General features: G+C 42.1%; 1 protein-coding gene across 4 annotated transcripts in view; it reads left to right on the top strand.

Moving 5' to 3' along the window:
- Positions 1 to 25,065, top strand: part of PRICKLE2 (prickle planar cell polarity protein 2) — a 364,028-nt gene that overhangs the window by 238,345 nt on the left and 100,618 nt on the right. Inside the window, exon 1 of one of the 4 annotated variants that reach the window (XM_056524543.1) lies at positions 268 to 837. The exons of the other annotated variants lie outside the window; for them this stretch is intronic. The gene's annotated coding sequence lies outside the window, so the exon portion shown is untranslated. Of the gene's footprint in view, positions 1 to 267; positions 838 to 25,065 lie in introns of those variants that run through there. 4 annotated transcript variants of the gene reach the window in all.

Here is a 25,065-nt window from a genome sequence, read left to right as displayed (position 1 = left end):
TGGTCATCGACCAACTAGATCTGTTTAAAGAAAAGGCTGAGTTATACCATTCCTCTTAATTATTGTACCATTGCCAGATGTTTTGTAACACAACTACGCTGTGCACAGTTTCAATGGATATGTGTTTGTGCTAAACACCCAGTGGGATTATTGATCTGTTAGGGGAGGTCGATTTATATGTAAATGAATGATAGAAGGCAGCCAGTGATCATTGAAAGGGTCCCAGGGCAGACTGGGGTTTGCTGCTGACATCACTGCATTCATTAGCATTCAGTAGAGGCGAGCTCTGCAACAAGCTCACATTCTGGCACAGGGAGAGAGCAGGCTGGCAATTATTCTCCATAGGGCTGAGTATTTCCTTTACAAGATCTTGGAGAGCAAATTGGACATAACATTGCCACTACTACAAAGGGTCATTTAATAGAAGAAAGAAAACACTGAGCGCCCTTGTGTGCACTGGATCTTGAGCGGAATTATCCTGAAAAGAAAAAGGAGATTTGGGAGAAGGGGGGTTCTTCTTAAAGACCCAGCCATAGAGGGCAGGAATCACACTTGTCCTGCTGATGGCTTGCATAGGAGACTTCTTCTCAGCCAACAGCCTGCTGCTTGATGTGTGGCTCTGCTCTAAAGGGCTTTGACAAAGCTCTACTGCTCATTTCAGCTCAAGTGACTCCCAATGTCTTGTCAGGCTGAGCAGCAGAGTAGAAGGCTGGATGGGCATGTCTGTGTGAGGCTGCAGCAGCATGGAAGAGGACAGCAGCTCACTCAGTAAATAGCACAATCTCCAGGAGCTGGAAGCTATTTCCTCTGCTTGGGATCTGGAAGTCTCTGCTGCTGGTATGTGTACATTCTCAACTATTGTTTTGTCTGAGAAGTCTTTATGCATAACTGTATTGTCTTATGTAAACTTTGTTTATAACACAGGGTTGCAAAGTACATGTTGTATAGACATATAGATTTATATGGATACCATGACATGCAGCTTTCTGTACGTTGCTATATCCTAGCTATGTATCTCCTACCTCAATATCTATACAATGTATGTCTGTTTTCTACTGTATCTGACTGTCCACTTATCCACCCATTCCTATGTGTGTGCATCTATCTGACTATTTACCTGTGTCTGGCTGTCTGTCTATCTAACTATTCACCAATGTCTTTCTTTCTTTATTTCCTCCTTTTGTCTCTTTTTTTTTCTATGTAAATGATGTCAATTTTCTACAGTATCTATCTATCTGATGTGGACTTCATAGTTATCATAGACAGGATATTGCTTTGTCTATATTTACAAGGAAGCTGACCATAAACACAAAAGTTTATAATTAAAACAACCCAAATGACATTAAAACAACCCAAATGATATATATATATATATATATATATATATATATATATCTGTAGGTGATCCTCTAAAGTTATTTTAATTCAGAATTATAGTGCAAAACTAGATAACAGATAGATATAAACTGGAACAACAGAAGGATACATTGACTGTTGGGCTCATCCTTCCTGGTGATCTATTATTTGCAGCTGGGGAAAGATGTTGGTTATTTGCTGGGGGCAGTGGAGTGTAACCTGCTTCTCCATAGAGATTCATCTTTTTTAGCCTTTGTTTGTAGCTGGGCGTCCTACTCCATCCTCAGGACCCACTCAACCTTTTCTCTATTGGGCAGAATAATGACAACATAATTATTCACAGCAGATGCAGTCATTCTCCAGTTTAGCATAGTCCATTTATTTAGTGTCCATTTGACTTGGGGCTCAGGCGTCTGGACACCATTGTGCCTCATTCATCATTTCTTTATCAATTTAAATGCTTCCTCTCATTTATAATTTAATGGCTATTTTTGACTGCCAGGGGGAGGAAACCGTAACCAATAAAGTTACTAAGGTTTATTTTGACAAGAAGAGTCTTACCCTTAACATAACATAATTAACTATTTAATCATTTATATGCCCTCATTTGTGACATAAAATATAGCAGAGCTGAATGTGTTTACCTCAATAGAGCCATATTTGTGCAATGTGATAACTCCTTGTGCTGAGATAATAGGATAAATTTACCAGGAGTTCCATGTTTAAAAAAAAAAAAAAAAAAAACAGATAACCCGATCTGATATTGTGATGATTTGTGTAAAATGACACAGTGAGCTCTATATGAATTTTGACATATGACTGCTGCAGGAAATAAACTCTACAAGCATGACCACATCTGTCATATTAGAAGATGCTTAATATATTTTGGCCACCACTAGGCATTAGTACAGGGGGAAATGCAGGTATAATTGAATGTGGTGATCGCTGGAAAAATTCCCAGGGCATTGATACCAAGTGATAGCAATGCCACTGAGAAACTCAGCAAAGCACCTCCTTACAAAGTCAGCACTGCTTCATCTGTAGACGCATTATCTTTTTTTGAGAATAGGTGTTATTGCTGTTGTGTTTGCATCATGCTGACTGAGTAAACTTAGCTTAATGGTATCCCATTTGTTTGCACAGATGGGTCAGTAAATTAAGTGACTTGACACTATTGCCAGTAGTCAAAACTTCATCCTAGCTAGCAAACTTGACACATTTTTGACACTCAAGACTCAATCGCTTTAGTGTGGTCTGGAGTAGTAATATATGTGACATGGGATGAGGTCTGTAGGTTGGGTTGGATTCTGTAGGGATCTGTAGGTTGGACAAATTCTGTAGGGGTCTGCAGATGGGACAAATTCTGGTATAGTCTCTAGGTTAAGCAGATTATGTAGGGATCTGTAGGTTGGGCAAATTATGTGGGAGTCTGTAGGTGGGTAGATATTCTAGGGATCCGTAGGTTGTGAAGATCTTGTAGATTGAGCAGATTCTGTAGGGGTCTATAGGTTTGAGCAGATAATGTAGGGGTCAGTAGGTGAGGCAGATTCTATAGTAGTCCCCAGGATAGGATAGATAGATTTTGTAGGGATATGGAGGCTGGTTGGTATAACAGCAGATTCTGCCAATGAAGGATGTAGGACTAATGAATGTTTTATTTAACATTTGTCACTATGACACCGAACCAAAAAAAGAAAAAGAAAATAAATTCCTGAGAGACGAAGCCCAGGAGGAGTTGATTTAAGAGTGGTACATTACACAAGGAAATGTATCCCATGTGTTCTGAACATTTCAAGGAAAACAATGAAAGGAAACCATTTCATCCAGTATGTGAATAATTACATGGACCAATTTTCTGATCAAAAGATAACCTGTAAACTCCAAACCATATCCATATTAACGTGACTCCGGGAACTCCTGCAGAGAATCTCAGACGCAGAGTAAATCATTTCATGCCGGGTGTCTGTTCCAAATCACTGGAAATATATGGTTACCCATAAAATACGTGTTTCACTTTCTCCCCTGTGTACTGTACCTCCCTGTTGTTTTTTGCTCAGTTTAATAACATAGAGGCATAGCATTTGATACATGTCTTATACTTGTTATATGGGAGCCCATTATATGGGAGGTAATTCCTCTATAAGAATATTCTTGGCTTTCCCCACTTACCTTTATTTTGCATGGTTGCAATATGTAAAATATTTTGGTATAATGTTTTTTAAATTTTATGTTGTTTTTATCTGTGTTTAATTGATATAATCTTTTGTTTTGTTTTGTTGCTTGAGGTTCTGTTTTGGATTAGACCTCCCCCTCCTATCATTAAAACACCCATATGTTTGCCCCCAAGTATAAGCCCCCACCACATCTATTGGCTGACTCAAGGGTCTATCACTTTTATTATAAAGATTCCCTTCTTCTGCTTTCTGTTTTAGTATATTAGTATTTTTAGTATATTAGTATTAGTATTTTTATTTACAGCCTCCGTGTCAAATTATTCCTGAGGCCAGATTGCATTAACATAATTATTCATAAGCCCATAGGTGCTTTCTAAGGAGACCATAAATAATTGTACTACATTTACATAATGATGGTTTGCCGGTGTGTTATCTGGTAGAAGTCGTCATAGCGTCATGTCTTCCCTTCATGCGTGCAACGGAAAAGCATTCATTTCTTTGTAATTAATTCATCATTAACAGCTGGAATGTACATGAGCCAAAACAATGACCTTTCTAATTAGGCAATTAAAAGTATCCAGCTGGTCATTCCCCATTTATGCGCTGGCTTTAGATGCACTACATTGACTCTATTATTATGTGTTGATTTCCATTATGATATCAAATAGACATTACACCTGTGTTTGATAACATTGGCGAGACTTGAGTCTGATATATTATGTGTTCTTTTTTATATAGCGCAAAGATATTTTGTAGTGGTTCTCAACAGAACACTCTCAAATATGTTCCTCTTCCATTGAGGGCAAACTTAGAATGTTTTTTGAGGGTGGCGTGAAGTCAGAAAACATGAAGAACCTACAAATGCCATATACATTAAATAGATTGGAGAGTCCCACCTCCCCAGTGCTTACGGCAACAGTATTTACCAGTGAGCCCCCGTGTTGAATTAAATTCTATATATAGGATGAGGTTTATTTAGCTGGTTACACAAAGAATTTCTCGGCTCCCTTGAGCAAAATTGTATAGGATTCCTGTAAACATTGTTTTTATTGGAGTCACCATAAAGAGTTATAAAGAATTTATGGATATCCAATGCAAATGTTTTATTGGCCGTCTGGGTTTGTTTTGATGAGCCATTGAAAGGCTTAAGAGGAAGTATGTGATCATAAAACCTGGGAAGATAAAGCTACCTAATGTCTTCTTGTCACCTTCGACCACATGCATCACTGTGGTGCCTGCCATAAAATGGCGTCAGTACGTACACATCAGTACATCGTAATATACCAATAACACTGCATACATCCTTTGTTAAGCTAAAAAAAAAAATGGCACGCCAAGACCACAGACTAGGTATAGAGTTTTAAGTCTGTGCCTAGAGTACCTCGTGCATTTTTCTTTGTAGATTTCCACAATTGTATTATTGTTAAGAATTTAAAATTAAAAAGGATGACTATATTGATGACAAACTTTTTTTGTGTGTTGTCTGCATAGACAGAACAACTATGTATTTTACAGCAGCTACAATAAACAGAAGTTCTTGTTCAGAGACGTGTCCATAGACTAATAAAGTCTCCAGAAAATACATAGTACAGCCCCTTTCCTCCAGGGACTGACCAGGACTGACCGAGATGATGCATAAAGAAACACATTTGTGTGCATGGGGGGTTGGACCCCTGTGATCAGACACCTTTGCCCTATCCTGTAAATAAGGGATTAGTTGTTTTTTGACAGACTTCCCCTTTATCTAATGATGATAAGATGAATGTGCTGACCACATCCTCCAGTGATAGTAAGAGGACATTGTTGACCCTGTATTAAGCTACATAGCATATCTGACAGCATGCTGCAAAAAACAGGAAGTCTGCATTTATGTCAGTCGCCAGTGGGAAAACTGAAATGTACAGTAAAGTCCTTCTTTAAGTATATGGCTATTGCCCATAAAACATAATACAGACAATGTTTGGCTATAAAACAACCATCAGTGATGCCTGGGTTTAAAATGTATATTCCTTAATTTAAAATGTATTCAAAGACATGGCACAGAATTTAATGGGAACTAAGGCCCAGATTTATGAAATTGTGTGAGAGAAAAAAAGATTGATTTTCCCACAGCAACCAATCACAACTCAGCTAACGAGCTCTGGTAAAGTGAAGCTAACGAGCTCTGGTAAAGTGAAAGCTGAGCTGTGATTGGTTGCTGTGGGGAAAATAAAATCACTCCATTTTTTTTTCTCAGTTTGATAAATCTGGGCCTATAACTGGAGGTTACTGTACAACTTATTTGTGTCACAGTGTAAACTTTTTTTTATTCCCCCTTAGATACCTATTCACTTTACTACCTTATAACTGGTCAGTGAGACCCCAAAATGTTACAGCCCTAAATATTGCAGATTAAAAAAGCTTTTAGACCTTACCTGATAATATAGGTCCCCAATTATCCCTACATCAAATCTAGGTCAGAGGCACTGGAACTTTTATAGGATTCGATTTCTATTTTCATGTAGAATAAAATGCATGAGGAGTCCTGGGTTTTTGGCTAAGTGTTGTTCCAAGTTAGAGCATTATAGAGGTAAAAAGCAGAAAATAATAATGTGTTAGAACAAAATGTGCTGGAATCCATGGCAACTAATCAGCATTCTGAGTTGATAAGTCTACTGCCAATGCCTGTTATGATGAAATAAAAGGGATGGAAACGAATAATTTTATGTATTTGGCTTTTTATTCTTTGTGATTTATTTTTGTGTTAAAAGCCTATTCTTGGGTGGGGTTTGCAGACATGGGTGGAGTCCTGCAGAATAAGCGAGTGGTCTTGTAAAGGGTTAAAGGGGTTATACAGGAAAAAACTTTTTTTTAAATATATATCAACTGGCTCCAGAAAGTTAAATGAGCTTCTGAAGTTAAGGTTGTTCTTTTCTGTCTAAGTGCTCTCTGATGACTCGTGTCTCGGGAACCACCCAGTTTAGAAGAGGTTTGCTATGGGGATTTGCTTCTAAACTGGGCGGTTCCCGAGACACGTGTCATCAGAGAGCACTTAGACAGAAAAGAACAACCTTAACTGCAGAAGCTCATAAGTACTGAAAGGATTAAGATTTTTTAATAGAAGTAATTTACAAATCTGTTTAACTTTCTGGAGCAAGTTGATATATAAAAAAAAAAGTTTTTTTCCTGGATAACCCCTTTACTGGTTAGTCCATATCCTATTTAGACATTTTTTATAGTTCATTTATAGAGATGCAAAATGGTCTGGGTCACCATCTATGGCTGATCCCAGCTCTGCTGATCCCGAGGTTCTGGGACAGAGTTAGAATTAGGAGATGGCTACTACATCCTCCCAATTTTTTGCTTGGTCTATGTGTGGTCTTGCTTTCCCCCTTCTCTTGACCCATAATACTAATGTGGCCTATATAAGAAATAATTCAATAAGTAAAACATTTAATGCTGGGGCATGGTGTAGCTGGTTAATGATGGGAAATGTGTTGAGTTGGCTTCTACAAAGTGCCCAACTTTAATACCATATTTTCAAGTTAAATTTAAAGGGGTACTCCGGTACCACAGTTTTATGGTTATCTAGCGTATCTGCGGCTTACATGTAACCCCTTGCTCGCCATGGGGACCGTGCGCCGTCAGCTTCTCACCCCGCAGTTCCCACTTCAGGGAATAAATGAATTGTCACCCGCAGCGCGCTGTCCCCACATCAGGGAACTAATTATATGTGACCCGTGGGCGCTGTTCTGCTTCCTGTCCTTCCACAAGAAGAAAACTCACCTGCAAGGGTAAGTAGAAATTGAAAAAACACATTGGCCACCGGAGTACCCCTTTAAGATAGTGGCTAAAATTGAAAGGGATGCTTTGGCCCTCTACCTGGCTGCGTAATGCTAAAGACTGAATCGACTCTTAGGGTACGTTCACACGCACGGAATTTCGCAGTGTATTTAGCTGCGGATCCGCTGGTGAAGGCCCTGCTGTATGCTGGCTTTAGATGTGCCTGCTGGTAGCGGCAATATGCCGCTATGAGCAGACACAGTGCAGCAATGTGTGTGGCTTACTCGCACATCACGGCCGCTCTCCCTGCTCTGAGCTAGGCAGAGAGCTCCCGCGATGTGTGAGTATACTGCGACTCGCACATCGCTGTGTGTCTTTTGGTAGCGGCGTATCGCTGTAAATCTGCGCGCGTGAACGTACCCTAATACAAGCATTCTCTTTATTTCGATGAAGGTTCCCCACAGAGGGCCATTTTTTCCCCAAGACCTTTTTTTGTCTGCTTCTGGCACAAAGCCCCACTGCAGCTGAATTTGTCTCCATTCATTCATAGTAACAACCTTACATTGGTTTTGAAAATACAGGTGCCCAAATATTTCTGAACATCTTTTGAACTAGTAAACCATGGGTCATACATTAGATCAGTGTCATAAACATGACATCTAAACATCAATAGATACAGGCCCAAGGATTTATAAGTGATATGGCGTGTGAAAATATAGTGGGAAACCAAGGTTTTACATATGCTGTCTATATTTTAATCAACCTTCTTATTGCTTGGTTATATATGTAGACTACTTTGCAGCCATTACTACTTTGTTCTTGAGATCCTTCATGAGTATGTGGCAATTAAGTTGCTTCACCTACTAAGTGGAAAAAACATTCTCCTATTTCAGGAACAAGACTGCGAAGTTGTAGCCCCTCCACCCATTCCCATCACTGCATACTAATGCTACTTTGTGTAAGATACTGACTTGTAACACCAAAAGAAAATGTATAATTGTATTCAACGCATCTGATAGGTGCTAATCTGAGTGGTGCGCATGTGGGTGGTATTAAAGAGGATTTCCAACCAAGCATAATTGTTCAATGTACTTGGCATATTGGCATTTTTCTTTCTTCGGTTGTGTCAACCATTTTTTTTTTTTTTGCAAAAATGTCAACAGAAAATGCAACCAGGTTGTTATTTGGCCTAATCCAATAGAATTTTACATATAGAGATATGTGCTTAATATTATACTTGGCCCTTCTATCTTAGTATATGCTTCTTGATTTTGTTCCTGTGGTATTAGGAAATTAGACATAAATTTTCTTGCTATTCATTGCTTCGTACATCTAAAGAATCTTCAGTCTTCTCTACCTTGGTCTACATGGATCTCCTCAACATACAATTTTTGTCTCTGACAAACATAAGAGAAGGTTCCACTTGGAAAGTTAAATAAATATGTGATGTGGCGATATGCCAGAGCCATGTGTATTGTACAACATAAAGCTAATGCTGGGCTATCTACAGGGAACTTGTATGAAGAAAACCAAGATTTGTTCATCTGTGCCTGCCTGACGCCAAACTAGATTATATCTTTAAGGAACTAAACATTTGTGAACATGGATTAATGTGCAAATCCTACCAAAGGGAAAAAAGACCCCCATTGCCTTCAACAATATAACGTCTCTGGATCAGAAGTTACTTATGCCTCAGTTGGGAAGTGCTTGCCAGATTTCGAAGGCCTGCAGAGAATTGAGAAGAGTTGGCCTCCTTTACCCTCCAATGTTGTCAGAACAGCATTGTTCCAACTTTGAGCTGGGAAGAACATCAGATTTCAGGGCATCTCTTGGACAATGATCTCCCAACATTTCCATTTAGGGAAAACAAGGCATATAGTTTACATTTCAACCTGTCTGAGATAGTTTGGCACCAAAGGATAACTTGTTTCCCTATTGAAAATAATGTATGCTTTTTGAAGATGTTTCATGTCTATTGGCCAGCTTAAACCCCTTAACGACAATGGATGTATATTTACATCCATTGCCGGCTCCCGTTATATGAAGCGTGCTCAGAATAAAACACATGCCTGTTAGCTCAGCGGGCTGTTCGGGACCGCCACCGTGAAATCGGGAGGGCACTTACCTGCCTCCTCCCCATCTGATCTGTGCCTCAATGCCCCAGCCAGGCTCTGCAGGCTGGAGCAATTGAGCACAGATAACACTGATCAATACTATGCTATGGCATAGCATTGTTCAGTGCATGCAACCTAAAGATTGCATGTAATAGTCCCTATGGGTTTAAAAAAAAGAGGGAAAAAAAAGTTTATAAATGTGAATTAACCCACTTCCCTTATAAAAGTTTGAATCACCCCCCCCCCCCTTTTTCCTATTAAAAAAAATAAATAAAAAAATGATAAAATAAATATATATATATATAAACGAAAATAAAGATAAACATATGTGGTACTGTCCGAACTACAAAAATATAACGTTAATTAAACCGCATGGTCAATGGCGTACACGTAAAAAATTCCAAAGTCCAAAATTGGTCACTTGGTATACCCTAAAAAATGTCTAAAAAGCGATCAAAAAGTCAAATCAAAACAAAAATGGTACTGATAAAAACTTCAGATCATGGCGCAAAAAATGAGCCCTCATACCGCCCTGGAAAATTAAAAAGTTATAAAAAGGTTCTGATTTTTAAAAGGTGAGGTGGAAAATGCGAAAGTGCAAAAATGAAAAAAACCTGTGGTCCTTAAGGGGTTAAACATACTAATTTTGGTGCATGTTGTTATATTTTTTTAAAGTAGTAAAATAAAAATAGGGTTATGATTTTTAAAAGGTAATGAAAAAATGAAAGCGCAAAAACTGAAAAACCCTGAGTCCTTAAGGGGTTAATAACATTTCATAGGGTACCATTAAAAAAATAAAATAAAATACAGTGGTGATGGAAAAAATATCTAACAAAATGTATCTTTTTTATAACAACATTTCTAATAATTTTTAAAACAGGGACCAATTTATGTGGGTGGGCAGGGCACTAAAAACATAGCCGACAATAATAAAAATGTAGTGTGTGTGTTTTTCACTTTTTTTTCTTTCTTTTTTTTACATTTTTTAGGTAGTACTTCTACTCCCAGCATGGAACATACTGTTCCATGATGGGAATAGTAGTACCTGTACTAATTGACAGATCGCCCTGGGTCCATTGCAATCCTTCTGTATAATTTATTGATGCGGCCGGCCACATGGTCCCCTGCACTGGCATATACATATACCTATTCATATTTCGCACACAAAGCTGTGATTGGCCACATGGTTCCAGGCAATCACAACTCTCTGTGGGAAATGTGAATATGTGTATATACACGTCAGTGCAGGGGACCATAGAAGAGCGTCCGCCCGCATCTATACATGTCAGGAGTGACATCCGCTGTGATCTTTCCTTAACTGCAGGCGCTACTGTTCCCAACATGGAGCACACTCTGCTCAATGCTGGGAGCTGCAGTACCTGAATTAATAGACAGATCGCAACAGGTGTCAGAAGTTACACTTGCTGCGATCTGTCTATTAATGCAGGTACTACAGCTCCCAGCATGGAGCAGAGTGTGCTCCATGTTGGGAGAAGTAGTACCTGCAGTTAAAGGGGTACTCCGGTGAAAACCTTTTTTCTTTTAAATCAACTGGTGGCAGAAAGTTTGTAACATATTTGTAAATTACTTCTATTAAAAAATCTTAATCCTTCCAGTACTTATGAGCTGCTGAATGCTACAGAGGAAATTCCTTTCTTTTTGGAACACTGATGACATCACGAACACAGTGCTCTCTGCTGACATGTCTGTCCATTTTAGCAACCATGCATAGCAGATGCATAGCAGATGCATGCTAAGGGCAGCATGGTGGCTCAGTGGTTAGCACTGCTGCCTTGCAGTGCTGGGGACTTGGGTTCAAATATCACTAAGGAAAACAATAAATAAAGCGTTATTATTATTATAATAATGTCAACAGAGAGAACTGTGCTCGTGATGTCATCAGAGAGCATTCCAAAAAGAAAAGAATTTCCACTCAAAGGCAAAAACGCAAGAAAATACGCCAAACACAGGAAAATGCTGTGGCGATTTTTCTGGTGATTTTTTCTTCCATTTTTTTGGGTCACAGAAAAAAAAACAAGTAGAACTTAGCCTAACGCATGTGGCATAGTCATATTTTACCAGAACAACTCGTATATTACACTTTTCTTTATATGCTATATTTACTCATATGTACTGTATGTTCTTATGTACTGGTTAGGGCTGCAGCGTTTGTGGCTGCTTCTGGCACCAGAGTTGCTTGCTACGAGGGATTGTGCGCAGGTGCCTCTGCTGAATCTGGTAAATTTAAAGGTCAGGGGAAGCAGGGTGCCCCTGCAGTATGGGAGGGCTCCGGGTGAAAGGAGATCAGTCTGTAGCCCTTTCTTGCCTATTGAAGAAAATGAATGAGGATGGTGGGGGTTGCAAGAAGGACTCAGAGTTTACTTAGCCTGTGTAATTTGGTAAGTTGTTGCTAATAATTTCTTCCATCTGATTTATGCTATAAAGCAGTTGTCCAGTATGCAGAGACAATTGCATGCTGGGTGGTTAGGTTACCAAGGGAACCGTTTTGTGCCTAACAACTATAGCGTTAGATATCTATTCGCCCAGTGTGCAGTTGCTTCGCTCAGATCACATCTATACTTTGATAGCCCCAAGATTTTCTTGGAGGACATGCATGCATAGTTGTGTGCACCAAGGGACATTGTGGGTGCACAAAGCAGTAAGGGTAAGTTGACATGGGTGGATTTAATAGCACGTTTCCCACTGCGATTTTTAGCCGCAATAGGTTTTTTGCGAAGGATTTTCTGCTGTGGAAAGTCTGCAGCAGGCCCCATTGAAGTCAGGGTGATCTACTGCAGATTAGACTATGCGTAATGACCTACCTCTCCTTCCCCAACCACCAGCTCGTAGCCCCTTTCATAGTAAACCCTTAAGGCAATAACTACACCGACAACTTGTAACATTTGATGGACGTGGGGGTCGGCCACAGCTTTATTAATTTATAATGATCTTAACAAATGTAGTAAACCTTGAACTCGTTAAACCTCACATAAGGTTGACAACCAGGGAAAGCACACAACCAGCCGACGGGCATATCAGCCTTCCACCTCCGATTCTCCATTGATTTCCTTTCCTGTACCGCCAGTTGTGACTTGAAAAACACAAAGCAAGCAAACCATCCAATGAAAGAAAACCACTCCACAGAATAAAATAAAATATTAAGGAATCTTACCAGGTGGTATAGAGTGCCTACCCTTTTGTCCCGCATCTATCCGTCCGTTCCAGACATCTGTTCGAGATGTGGACAACAGGGAGGAACAATGTCGCACATATGGCTCACATGCCCTGTCTTAGACTCCTTTTGGTCCCAGGTATTGGAAGCTATCACCTGTCTGACTTCACTCCCTATCACTAAATCCCCGACCGCCACTTTGCTGTCTGTGCTCCCCTACCCTGCACCCTGCTACCCCACTAAATTGGCACACTTCCTTTTGATCGCTGCCAGAGCAGTTATACCTTGCCTCTGGAAGTTCGCTTCCCCTCCCACGTTCTTATCCTGGCTGACCGAGGTATCCCACATATGTCGCATGGAGGAACTTCTGGCGGACTCCAGAAGACACCTTGATCAGTTTCAAGCCATTTGGTCCCCATGGCTGACATATATGGCCTCGCCTGACTCTAGGGCCCCCACATCCACATGCCCTTGACATTCTCTCCATCTCTTTCAATGCCACTCACATACTTGCACATGATTTCCCTCTCCGTTGCTGTCGCCCCAGCTCACGAGGTAAGCTCTACTCTTCCTGCGCATTTTCCTTCCTTCTTCCTCTGCCATTCTCCCCCCCCCCCTTCTTTCCTTTCTGATTTCCTATTTCTCTGCTTTACATATGTGTTTTTTTAGTACATGATTGTGCGATTGCTTAATGCAACCATGCATTTGTCACCAGATTTTTGTGACATTACTTTAGTTACGATAAGAGCGTATCGATTATATTCTTGTCTGCCATTCTATCGCTTGTGTTGAATGTCATTTGAGCACCCTCTTTACTTTTAGTATTACCGCTTTGTTGACATGATTATATTGCTACAGTTCCCTATTGACTTTTTGTATGTATTGTGTTGAAAAAATTTCAATAAACATTTACTGTAAAAAAAAAAAATAAATATTAAGGAATAAACATCTTTTTTTTTTTTTTTTTTTGAAAACCTTTTTTTTTTTTTTTTTTTTAAAGAGGGGGTTACAAAAACAGAAGAAAGTAAAAATGGGGACACCACAGAAAAACAAAAAAGGGGTGGGAGGGCAGGGAGCTATCTCTACTAGCAGCTGCCCAGGTAAGCTTAAAAGGACATGGGAGGGTGAATCCTCGCCTTATAATAGAGAGGGGCCGTCCTGCCCTTTGCAACATGTGACCTCCTCTTTCCCCTGCCTACTGGCTACCCGACTTCAGTAATAAAAAGGGGGAGGGGTGGGGCCTCGCTGTAACCCTTTCCTGTCTGCCTGCTCCCCATACCCACAGTCCGTGGCCCCTATCCCTAATCGGCCCAGTGCCACCCAGACTGTGCATAATGACCTACCTCTCCTTCCCCAACCACCACCTTGTAACCCCTTTCATAGTAATCCCATAAGGCAATAATTACACCGACAACTAGTAAGCTTTGATGGACATGGGGGTCGGCCACAGCTTCATTTATTTATAACGATCTTAACAAATGTAGTAAACATTGAACTTGTTCAACCTCCCATAAGGTTGACAACCAGGGAAAGCACACAGCCAGCTGCCAGCAGCAGCTGATGGGCATAGCAACCTTCCACCTTGAGAAAGCAGGTTGAACCGCGAAAGGAGCGCTGCCTCGCCTCAGCCGGTCTTTGATAGATTGCCCTCTGTTGTGATAAAGTGCCAGTTGGGACATAGGCAGCTGCCTAACACTAAAAATAAAAATGTATAACAATAACTTGCCTAGTGGAGACAGTAGTTGGACCTCCTGCACCCGACGTTTCGTCACCAGACTTCTTCCGAGGTGTGACACCCCGGAAGAAGTCTGGTGACGAAATGTCGGGTGCAGTAGGTCCAACTACTGTCTCCACTAGGCAAGTTATTGTTATATAGATTTCTATTTTTAGTGTTAGGCAGCTGCCTGTGTCCCAACTGGCACTTTATCACAACAGAGGGCAATCTATCAAAGGTGCCTACTGGTTATTGCACCTTAGTGTCTAATGTTTACAATACATTGGTTCAATATATGGCTAGTATTTGCTGCTGTACACTATTCTGACCTCCTTTTCTCCTTCCCCTTGGTTTTCCCTGGCTGGGTATGCCCATTACAATGGTCATATATATCATGTTAATTTTTATGCGATTTTAAATGTTTGTCTGCATTTATGTTCAATAAAGCTTTTTTGATATAGTGATCCATATATGCTGTTTCGCTGTGTATTCAATTTAGTTATAGTGTATGATCGGTTGCCATTGGCGATTGCTGTTTTGAAGCATCGAATAAAGCAATCGTTTTACCTCCGATGGGTGAGTGAAATCTGCTGTTTTCTACGCCCGCGCCAATGCACTTCCACCTGAAATCCCAGGAACCTACCACCTGGCCGGCAGATAGCACATTAAGCAGCTCAATGTATGTACGAGTAACCCACAGTGTGCACCACCAGAGCGCGATGACCTGCAAAAAAAGAAACACGTTAAAGAAGCAGCTCAGGCTGCACATAACCAGCATAACACCCGAATCCTTTGGATATCACTAGCAGTAAACCCGGTCAGGGACGCCTTAGTGGCCGCAACAATACAGAATGAGTGCATCCCATAGTCAGAAGAAGGGACCCCTGCCAACACCAAACAACACTTAAAAACAGAACTAAACTGATACCGAGAGGGGCCCCAAAAGGGTGAACCAAAAACATATCCTCGGCAGACCTAACCTTCAAGATGCAACCAACAACCTTCGCTCAACTGATCGGTTTTTGATTTCCTAATCCTCAACTGAACTACCCCATTAGCTAGGAACGCGTCATCCTGAAAAAGACCGCCGGGACCCCCAGCTGAGGACGGCACCAATTCCCCCACCCGCAAAGCTCTGAAAAAAGCAAGACAGAAAGCTGTTGAAAACAAGAGACCCTCATAAGGAGAGGAACAAATATCACCAATCACCCGTACCAATACTTCCAACAGCGCAAAAGAAACAGGACACCTACACTCCTTTCGCACATGTACTTTCTGCCATCCCTTCAATGCCTACTGTATAATAGAATGCTTTGTACAATCAGGCCAGCCCCTTAGTTTTAAGTGAAACCCCCCCCCCAAATGCCATCTAGCAACAGCAGCTGATAGACCAGAGCGCTCCAAACCCAACAAATAATCCGCAGTAACTGAAAAATGAACTGAATCACTAGAGGCAAAATCCCTGTCACCTGCTGCTAACAACCAGTCCCTCCAGGCCTTACCAAGTAGATGGAGCCACGGAGGAAGCGATCAAGGGCATCAAACTCGCGAGACCAGGGTCCACAGGTATGACGGCCAAGACAGGCCCTCCAGGGCCACCCCCGGACAAGTCAGCATGCACATTTTCTACTCCAGGAACATGACGGGACCTAAACCAAATGTTGTACTCTTAACACCTGAGAACTAAATGCTGAAGAAGCGCTAAAACCGGAAGGGAGGTCTAAGAGAGTACATTAATACAATGGACCACACTGATGTTGTCTGTCCAAAAATAAACCTTCCGGTCCCTGAGCTTAGGACCCCATAACTCCACCGCCACTACTATGAGAAAAAACTCAAGGAGAGTAAGGTTACGACACAATCCATCATCCTGCCAACACTGTGGCCAAGCCTTTGCACTCCACTTATAACCAAGAATGGCCCTGTAGCCCATCGATCCAGCAGCATCGGTGAACAGAGACAACTTCGAGTTACTGACTTCAGGAGACTGAAAATAAGTGCGACCGTTGTAGCGGCACAAAAATTCACGCCACACCATCAGGTCCGCCTTGAGGGAGGATGTCAAGCGAATTTGATGCTTGGGTCTCTTGGCACCGTTAGTAGCCAACGAGAACCGACAGGAAAAAAAACAACCCATCGGCATAATATGACCAAAAGACCAGAGGAAGACTGCAACTGTCATAAAGTGACTCCACAATAACCTTCAATCAATCCCAACAATTTTTCTAATGTGGTAGAAGGCAACCTGAAAACCATCCTGACAGAATCAATTTTGATTCCCAGGAAGTATAGTGTAGTGACCGGACCCTCTGTCCTTTCAACGGAAAGAGGGACACCAAATCTGCTCATCAAACAACAAAATGAGTCCAACAAAAATTGACAGCAGGGAGACCCGCCATGGGCAACAAACAAAAAATCATCCAAATGATGAATCATCAATTGACAGCCCATTTCATAGCGCACCACCCATTCCAAAAATGTACTGAACATTTTAACACGACCACCCTATCGAAGGATACTTTAGGAAACCGACGCCTCCTCTTTCGAGATGCGGTCGTTAACTGATGCACCCCTGGGATAGGACAGGTGGTGAATCAAACGGAACTTTCCGCTGTCTTTCCTGGGGACAACCCCGAAAGGGAAAACACGTAAAAGGGGGATTGACCTTTTTTGTCTAATCTCTTCGCTAACATGAGACCCTAACAGACTAATTCCACAAAAATTGTGTGACTCTTAATGAACTCCTGCCCAAGGCGGATACGGAGCCTTCTTGGCCGGCTGGGAGGCAACCGCACCCAGAAAACCAGGCTCCAGCTGCGGCAATAAGGCCTTAAGGGCCGGCACTAAAACCTGTGGGTTGCCTACCGGTCCGCAACGTCCTTCAGCACTGTCGGGACACACAGCAAGGGGGACTGGAGCGGAGCCTCCAGCTCAGCAGCAACGAGAGCCAGGAAACCATTGTCAGCCCGAACCCTCTCCCAGAGCATCTGCATCAGTCCTTCAGCCATACCTCAGCCAGAGCTGTCTCCGCTGGTGGCTGCCCAGGTAAGCTGTAGAGGACGTGGGAGGGGGAATTCTCGCCTCATAACAGAGAGAGGCTATCTGGCCCTTTGCAACATGTGACCTCCTCTTTCCCCTGCCTACTGGCTACCCGGCTTCATGAATTTAAATGGGGAGGGGGGGCCCTCGATGTAACCCTTTCATGTCTGCCTGCTCCCCAAACCCACAGTATGTGGCTCCATCCCTAATCGGCCCGGTTCCACCCAAGAGAGCTGGGATGGGATGATAGACACTCTGGGACTGTTGCACTGTAATGCCTAATTGGCTGTGCCAATTACCATGTGCACTTTTGCTGTCAATGATCAAACGGTCGTAAAATGCGCCATTTTACTATGATTTCGGTAATTTGCAGCAAAAAAGTGGGGATCAGTAGCTTTACTGTCAACTAACCACAACGTGTGAACACAGCCTGCAAAAATAATCGGCCAACTAAACGATTATGAAAATAGTCATTAGTTGAGTACTAGTACTGGTACTCTGTACATCTATCATACTCTGGAACGGGAGATTGTTACATTTACTCTATTACATGGTCCCATAGGTGTTTAACTAATAATCCACATTACACTACTGCTTAATCCAGTGGTTCTTAACCTTGTTGGAGGTACTGAACCCCACCAGTTTCATATGCACATTCACCGAACCCTTCTTAATTGGAAAAAAAAAATATATGATTTTTTAAAAATTCAAAACATAGGTGGTATATATTCAAGTATATATTTATACATAGGTGCACAAAATGAACAAAGCCATTAAAGAACAAAACCATTAAGACACACTAGGCGCAGGCAGTGTTCCCCCACACATTAGGCGCAGGCAGTGTTCCCCCACACATTAGGCGCAGGCAGTGTTCCCCCACACATTAGGCGCAGGCAGTGTTCCCCCACACATTAGGCGCAGGCAGTGTTCCCACACAGACATACAGCCTCCAGCCATTTACATCGTATGGCTGGAGGCAGTATGCCTGTGTACTGCCCATTTCAGTGCTCCGACCACCGCTCCGGCTATAGCAGTAGGTCTCGGGACCGGTGGTCAGATCACCGAAGATGACGTGCCGCTGGTCACTTACCAAGCTGGCCAGCACGCGTCTTCCTCCTTCTCTATCCTCCAGTCCTCGGCGCCTTTGTTTCTATGGGCGCACGCACGGGACGTCAGTGACGTCCCGGCGTGTGCTATGTCCCAGCGGCCCCTGCTTTTAAACTTGACGCGGGGCCACAGGGAGTTAATAGTGATGGGGGGAATTGCCCCATCGCTACAGGATGGGCAAACACCAGCTCTGCTCGGGGCCCCAAGCAATTGCTTGGTTTGCCTGTCCTGTTGCGACCTCCCCCGCTGAACCTGCGAGACCGACTCACCGAACCCCTGGGGTTTGATCGAACCCTGGTTAAGAACCACTGGCTTAATCCCATGGTGTGTCTCTGTAATGTGTCTCTGCTCAAGTCCGCCCGGTACGGCGCGGGCACGAGTCAGGAGACTGCTCGTCCTTAGACGGCAACCAGTTAACATACATTTCCCATTGACTTGCATTGGACTTTAAACAAAAATCCTGACCTTCACAAATAGGGGCGAGTTATGGTTAATTTAACTATCCTATATTTTTAGTTTACATATAAGTAACATATATACCAAGTTTTATCGAAATATCTTGAGCTGTTTGGAAGTGATGTTGTTAACTACACACAAACTATATATCTATACAATATATATGTGTGTCTGTATGTGTATGCACATTACTGTTGTAGAGGTCCATCCCACTTTTTTTTTATAAGTTTATCATTTTATATGCCTCATCATCCCCACATATAAAGTTTATTGGCTGAGACCAGTGACATATTTAAGACAAATTTAAAGTGATGATTCAAGTCCTCCTGGCTCTTCTATAAACTAGGCAACTGATTAATTCAAAAGGAACTTGGCTTAAAAGACTAATGATACTACAGCATGGTATGGCAGGATGGCAATGATATGTGATGAATACTTAGCTGACAGGTTGTCAGGTATGTGACACCAGAAGTAGGTTTGTGATACAGTGATTGGTGGATGATGAGGGTTGTAGTTGTCACGTGGCAGAAGTGATGCAACCCTGTGATTAAATAAATGTTTCCACTTACCACTACTTAAATATAGCAGCTATCTGTATCAAAGCCACAGGAAATAAATACTTCAAAAGCCAGTGTTTACTGATGATGTAGGTCGAATACAGTAAAAGACACTTGAAAGTATTCCGACTTGGGATACAAGACTCGATATACACTTTAGATGTAGAGAAGCAACTGGTAACTTGTCACAGTCCTTGAGAATTTTAACATACTTGAGAATTGTCACTATGTGACTTGTAGTCCTCCTTAAGTAGACTGGTTCTCTGGGGGAGATTTATCAAAGCTTGTTTAGAGGAAAAGGTGTCCTGTTACCCATAGCAATCAGATCGCTTCTTTCATATTTTTTTAAAGAGCTCTGAAAAATTAAAGAAGCAATCTGGATGGTTTCTATAGGCAATTGGTCAACTTTTCTTCAACACAGGTCTTGACGAATCTCCCCCTCTTTCCCTGGTGGTACGTGCTAGGCTCAGAGGCATATGGCAGTTCTGGCCTGTTCTACACTGCATCTACACTGCACTTGCAGGATGAGACTTGAAACTCAAGACTTTAGACTACAACTTATGATTTGACTTAAAGGGCTACTCCGCCTCTAGACATATTATCCCCTATCCAAAAGATAGGGAATAAGATGTCTGATTGTAGGGATCCCGCCACTGGGACCCCCACGATCTCTGCTGCGGCACCCCAGTCATTCGGTGCATGGAGAAAACTTTGCTCTGTGCCGGATGACTAGCGATGCGGCGCCGGAGGCTTGTGAGGTCACGCCCTCCCCCTCAATGCAAGTCTGTGGGAGTTAGCATGACATGACATCACAAGGGGGGCATGGCCGTGACGTCAACACCCATTCTAAACGAACACCCAGTGCTGCAGGGAGATTGTGAGGGATCCCAGCGGCGGGATCCCCGCGATCAAACATCTTATCCCCTATCCTTTAGATAGGGGATAAGATGTCTAGGGGCGAAGTACCCCTTTAAAGGGGTACTCCACCCCTAGACATGTTATCCCCTATTCAAAGGATAGGGGATAAGATGTCAGATCGCCGCGGTCCCGCTGCTGGGGACCCCCGGGTTTGCCGCTGTTATGCGGCACCCAGCTGTCATTACTGCACAGAGCGATACATGGGACGGAGCAGCGTGACATCATGGCTCCGCCCCTCGTGACCTCACGGCCTGCCCCCTTAATACAAGTCTATGGCAGGGGCGTGGCGACCACCACGCCCCCTCCCATAGACTCGTATTGAGGGGGGAAGGCTGTGACGTCATGAGGGGCGGAGCCGTGACGTAACTATGCTCCGGCCCCTGTACTGCCAGTCATTACGTGCAGAGCGAACTCGCTCTGTGCAGTAATGACAGCGGGGTACCGCAGCGGCAATCCCGGGGGTCCCCAGCAGCAGGACCACGGCGATATGACATCTTATCCCCTATCCTTTGGATAGGGGATAAGATGTCTAAGGGCGGAGTACCCCTTTAAGACTAGACTTGGCTTGAGACTATACCAGAGACTAGACTTGAATTGAGAGTAGACTCACTATTTCCTTGTAGCAACTGCTAGTTCAGAGGCTTATGGGGTTTGTGTCCTGACTTGAACCTCATGTACTCAGAATGCACTTTCTCACTTACGTTTCCTTGGGTTTCTCTGAGACATCTAGAATGGGGTCTCCAGATGCTAGTTTGTTCCTCGAAGCCCTGAGGATATCTAGTTCTTCTTTTGCAATGGAGCCCAAAGGATTTGCACTTGTCTCCAATGCGACTGCTTGCAGTGGTATTACCCCATTAGCCAAACTTGCCAGATAGGTTGCAGCTTTGCGGCCTTGACTTGGAATATTGTAGTTTGGGGCAGACTCTCACTGAAGGTGTGAAAGCTGGGTGATGTTACTCCTTCTCTGGCCGAAGCCAGATTAATTCTTTCATGTGCTTTAGGTCCCTCCCCTGTCTCTGGTGAGTAAAGTGGAGACAGGACAACCCTAACTGGCTGAAGGGCTAAGCATGTGACATATTACCAGTTCCTTACAGAAGCATTAAATGTTAGGTGAAGACCGTAAACCCCTTAAAGGGGTACTCCACTGGAAAACATATATAATTTTTTTTTTTTTTTTTTAATCAACTAGTGCCAGAAAGTTAAACAGATTTGTAAATTACTTCTATAAAAAAATCTTAATCCTTCCAGTACTTATCAGCTGAGGTATATTACAGAGGATGTTCTTTTCTTTTTGAATTTCCTTTCTGTCTGACCACAGTACTCTCTGCTGACACCTCTGTCCATTTTAGGAACTCTCCAGAGTACAAGCAAATCCCCATAGCAAACCTATTCTTTTCTGGACAGTTCCTGACATGGACAGAGGTGTCAGCAGAGAGCACTGTGGTCAGACAGAAAGGAAATTCAAAAAGAAAAAAAACTTCCTCTGTAGTATACAGCAGCTGATAAGTACTGGAAGGATTAAGATTTTTAAATAGAAGTAATTTACAAATCTGTTTAACTTTCTGGCACCAGTTTATTGAAAATAAAATGTTTTCCAGCGGATTACCCCTTTAGCAACTTAAGGACACAGGGCATACCTGTACACCCTGAGTCCGCTCCCTCTAACAACGGCCCGGGACCCGTGGCTATTAGCGTGGCGCCGAGCGCTATTAACCCTTTAGACGTGGCGTTCAAAGTTGATCACTAGTTGAACTAAACTACCCCTGGCTAGCTCAGTGGGCTGTTCGTGACCGCCGCAGTGAAATCGTGGCATCCCGAACAGCTGTAGGACACGAGGAGGGTCCCCTTACTTGCCTCCTGGCAGAATCATCGATCAACGGTTTCCTATGAGAAACCATTGATCAATGTAAAAGATCAGTGTGTGCAGTGTTAACATTGCAAAAAAAAAGTGGAAAAAAGTTTATAGATCATTTTACCCCTTCCCTAATAAAAGTTTGAATCACCCCCCTTTTCCAATAAAAAATTGTGTAAAAATAATAAATGTGGTATCGCCACATGCGGAATTATAAAAATATATTGTTAATTAAACCGCACGGTTAATTTTGTATTTTTTGGTCACTTTTTATATCATGGAAAAATGAATAAAAACTATTAAAAATTCCGATCAATAGAAAAATGGTACCTCTAAAAAACATCAGATCACGGCACAAAAAATTAGCCCTCATACCGCCCTGTATACGGAAAAATAAAAAGTTATAGGGGTCAGAAGATGACTATTTTAAACGTCTTAATTGTCCTGCATCTAGTTATGATTTTTTCCAGAAGTACGACAAAATCAATCCTATATAAGTAGGGTATCATTTTAATTGTGTGGACCTACAGAATAAATAGAACGTGTCCTCTTTACCGAAAAATGTACTGCGTAGAAACGGAAGCCCCCAAAATTACAAAATTGTGTTTTTTCTTCACCTTTGTCGCACAATTATTTTATTTCCGTTTCGTCGAAGATTTTTGGGTAAAATTACTGATGCAATTACAAAGTAGAATTTGTGGCACAAAAAATAAGCCATCATATAGATTTTTAGGTGCAAAATTGAAAGAGGAAAAAATGAAAATGCAAAAATGGAAAACCCCTGGTCCTTAAGGGATTAAACTTGTATAGGCTCAGTGCATGCAGAAAACATATAAAGACACAGGAAAATACATTTGCATTGTAATACATTTATAAACATAGAGGAAGACCAATCAGATTACTACTTTCATTTTTAAAAAGGCTTGTGAAAAATAAGAGGCAATCTGATTGATTACTATGGGCAACGGCTCCACTTTCCCTCTATACCAGTTTTGATAAATCTTCCCAATAGACCGGAGACAGAGATCTTTAAGGCTACAGCCACTCATAAACAGTGTTTAGAATAGAAAAAGTTGACCCTGCTATGGGATACCACAAAAGGATAATTTACTACTCATTTCAGCTATACAGAGGTTTAGTCACATCCTATATCTGGAGCAAAGAGCATCATAATAGAAAAATATAAACAGGACATATCTATCTAATAAACATTTACAGTGAATAAGTCATTGTAATACATGGAATTGTTAATTTAAATTTAAAGATATTGGGGGAAATTTATCAAAACCTGTGCAAAGGAAAAGTTGCCCTGTTGCCCAAAACAACCAACCAGATCACTTCTTTCATTTTGCAGAGGCCTTGTTAAAAATGAAAAAAGTGAGCTGATTGGTTGCTATGGGCAACTGGGCAACTTTTGCTCTGGACAGGTTTTGATAAATCTCCCCCAGAGTGCTCTTTAAAAAGGCTGCCTGCTTTGAAAATGTCTTATTGTTAGAAGGATCCCCAATAAGGAGCAGATCGCAGGATGTCTTAGCTGTAATCCCTAAGGGTACTCAGGCATGGTACTCAGCAGTGATTGTTTAATTTTCTTGTAGCGCCATCACAGGGTAAATGAAGCATTACACAGTTCACATTTTTGCCCATGGGTTGTCTGGGTAATACACAGACATCCCACATCTTCTAGAACATGAAACCCTCTCTGTAGCCACTAATCTCCAGTCTGGATAATAGATAATTAGATGAGGAAGTGGATTTAAAAAAAAAAAAAAAAAAGACAATACGGTTTGTATGTAATGGCAGAATAGTATGGGGACAGATCCGCTTTCTTATTTGCCAAAGCAGCCCAAAAAAACAAATTCCATGATATAAGTCCTTATCCACATACAGTTGTTTTGCTATTACATAAGACCTTACCCACACATAGCCCTCTTACTAATGCATAATAATTCCTTGCTCACACACAGTCCTCTTACCAATACAGGAAAAGTTCTCCACGCTAAGGGCCCTATCACACAAAACTATTATCAGCCAAACAAGTCAATATAACCCTGTGTAAGGCTGGGTTCACACCACGTTTTCTTAAATACGGTTCCCGTATACAGTTGGGAGGAGGGGGGCGGAGCTTAATCACGGCGCCCACACTCAGCCGTATTCGGGAACCGTATTTAATGCAAATCTATGAGCCGACCGGAGTGAACCGCAGCCTCCGGTCGGCTTCGTTTTCGGCCGTATGCGGTTTCCCGACCGCAGGCAAAAACGTGGGAAACCGCAAAAACGCGGGAAACCGCATACGGCCGAAAACGAAGCCGACCGGAGGCTGCGGTTCACTCCGGTCGGCTCATAGACTTGCATTAAATACGGTTCCCGAATACGGCTGAGTGCAAGCGCCGCGATTAAGCCCCGCCCCCCTCCTCCCAACCGTATACGGGAACTGTATTTAAGAAAACGTGGTGTGAACCCAGCCTAATAAGGCAACTCTCAGCTGAAGAATGAACAAACTTTTGTTAATTGACTGATCCTTATTTTGGCCTGCTATAAAATGATCTTTTATTGGCCACACATCTTCCTGTGTAATAGAGGATGTGCGGCCGACAAATGATTGAAGCAGAAGACAGCACAAACATCCAGCGATCGTACATGTGGCCATCCATGCACATTGGTCTTATAATAGGCTTAGTAAATGATCGCCGATCTTAAAGCTCCTTTACATTTTTCATCAGCACATTTAATAGGGCCAAACTACTCATACTTACTCATATACAATAGCACAGTACTGCTTGTTGAGGTCTTAGAACATCTTGGATGTACGTGGTTTATATTCCATAAATGGCTTGTTTAGACAAG

Source organism: Hyla sarda, chromosome 6 (genome assembly GCF_029499605.1).
Source record: "Hyla sarda isolate aHylSar1 chromosome 6, aHylSar1.hap1, whole genome shotgun sequence".
Lineage (NCBI taxonomy): Eukaryota > Metazoa > Chordata > Amphibia > Anura > Hylidae > Hyla > Hyla sarda.
The sequence above is the reverse complement of the archived record's forward strand: the minus strand, read 5'-3'. Positions and strand labels throughout refer to the sequence as shown.